The sequence below is a fragment of the Condylura cristata genome, unplaced genomic scaffold (genome assembly GCF_000260355.1).
Source record: "Condylura cristata isolate star-nosed mole 26May11 unplaced genomic scaffold, ConCri1.0 scaffold00022, whole genome shotgun sequence".
Classification (NCBI taxonomy): domain Eukaryota; kingdom Metazoa; phylum Chordata; class Mammalia; order Eulipotyphla; family Talpidae; genus Condylura; species Condylura cristata.
The window spans coordinates 20,603,243-20,605,766 of NW_004567123.1; positions in this window are offsets into that span (position 1 = coordinate 20,603,243).

The window sequence follows — 2,524 nt, forward strand, 5'->3', positions numbered from 1 at the left end:
GCCCCCAAATCTCACCCTGGCAGTGTCTAGTAGTTGCAGGAGCTCGTCTCGGCTGGAGGGGTTCAGTGAGGACGTCACCCACGTGAGGTGGCCCAGGAACTGGATGGGGAAGGACCGAGTGAAGGACAGAGAGAGGTTTAGGAACCCCCAGCCTCCTTTCTGAGGCAATGAGGTTAGACAGGGTAGATAGAAATATCTGAATGAATAACAGCTTGGTAATACCCCTATAAAGCAGGTCCTAAAAGCCACACACAGTCCCGACAGCAATATGTACATTTACTCTTGGCCCTGTCTTTAAGGATGAGGCAAAGGATTTGACTCTCTTTAAGGTACAACAAAGCTAAGTTACACGCCCACTATTATATAGCTAGAAAGGGCAAAACTAGACCCCACACACCAGAGCCCACTGCTAGCTAGAGTGCTTGAGCAGTTACTTAGCTGTGGCCCAAGCAGAAGGCAGACTCCCACCTTGAATGAACTGACCACCTGCGAATTCCCTCTTGGCCTGAGGGGCTCTGACCAGACAAGGCTGTCAGTGGGCTAGATAAGTTGGTCACTTGTCTCTGTGATCTTGTTGCAGGTGTCAAATGGGAAGAGAAGAATATCATATCAAGTCAATACAGCATCTTGCCAGAAAAAAAGATGCCCCCAATTAATAAACCTTCCATTCTTAGTTATTACTGAATGGTATCAGTTACATGTTATTCAATATCAGAATCAACTCCTCCATATTTTTGGCATTATTCTAGGTGAATTCCAAGAAACCTTTTCTCTTGATTCTCTATGAAGTTTCAGTCCCTAGTTCTTACGTGGATTTACTTGTGAGCTTTCCCCTCCATATAGGGTTTCCAGATAAAATGCAAGATGTCAGTTAAACTGGAACTTCACACAAACAACCAACACATTTTTAGTTTGTTTTAAAAGTATTTTTAGTCCCAGGCAATATTTGGGACATATTATTTCTGAAAAAGCACCCTGGTTATCTGAAATTCACATTTAAGTGGGTGGCCTATTTTCGTTAGAGCTGACACTCATACCCCCTTATCGGACTTCCTTGGGTAATGAGGATTCTCCACCGCTCCTTTCCGGTGTTCATGAGATAAGAGGAAAGCCCAGACTTGGTCTGCGTCCCTTGTGGCCTGCTGAACTGGTTTCTATAACCTGGACACTGTGCGTAGCAACAGCATCTCTGCGGTAAGATCTCACAAGAAGGCTCAGCTGTTCAGGGCACGGAACACGTTCCTATCCACGGGCCTCAGGGGTAGGGTTGGAGCCCCATTTTTGAGATGGGAGTGCTGTGAGCAGGTGGAGCAGCAGAAGGCAGGTGGGGGGCCCAGACCTTTTCTTCCCCAGAGTCTCCCTGTGTGAGGGAGGCTGGGGTTGGAGTGTGGGAGAAGTAAGGTGTCGCCTCATGGGACCCAGGGCACACGGGCCTCCAACGTGGGTGCTTGGGCAGATCGAGGCTCTTAGGCTGAAGGAGTTGGAGGGCTGGGCAGAAGCAGGGGGGTCCCCTGACTTCCCCACTTCACCCTTCTTCCCTGAACAGCAGGAAAGAAGGCTCCAGGTAAAATGTGCCCTGGAGTACCAGGCAGGAGGGGACATCGCACACTAAAGGCGGGGGATGGGACTCCGGAGGCATAAACAAACCTTGCCCAGTCACTATCACCTTCCTCGATTACTACCCCAGCCCAAGCCCCTCTGCCTTGCCAGCTCTCACGAATTTACACTTTCCTTATCAAAAGGAACAAAACTTTCTGCTCTGGTCACTTCTTGAGGTCTTCACTTTCTTGTTAGGCCTCCCATACACTGAGCCTCCCTGGTGGCGCAGTGGGTTAAAGCGCAGCACCGAGAAGCTAAATACACTTCAGCATGAGTTCGATCCCCGCCCCAGAGGTGGCCCACATGGCACAGCAGCCCCGGAGGTGACCCACATGGCGCGGCAGACCTCTCCTGACCCGCCCGCTGCTCCCCTCAGCAGTGTACTTCGTCAGTCGGCCTGTTCTGCTCCCCACTGTCTCTGGTGAATCCTCTCACCATGCCTGTACCCCAGCTTTGTATGCATAAATAAAACTTAAAAAAAACAAACAATGTGTATATGTTTCTCCGGTTATTCTCTTTGTCAGTTTAATTTGCAGACCCAGACAGGGACCTTAAGAGAGCAGAGGGAAACTTTCCTCCCTGCACTGCTCACCCCAGGGTGGGTTCCCCTCCTCATCTGACACGCACCTTGACCTCTTTCTCCAGGTAGTCGCACAGCAGAATCTGGGGGTCGATGAGGTAGTCAGGGGGGTAAAGGGGCATTGAGTGCAGGGGCCTGCGGCTCACGCTGCTCCGAAAGGCTGCCCGGCGAGTGGACTTGGGGAACACCAGCCTGCGGATGGGGGACACGAAGCCCTGGGGGAGGACACAGTAGTGGTAGTAAGGTCAGTAACCGGCCTCCTCAAGCGTTGGCCTTACCATGCTCCATGCTTTTTCACATCACCCATTTTAATTCTCTCTGTGGGTGGTACCTATGATCCCCATT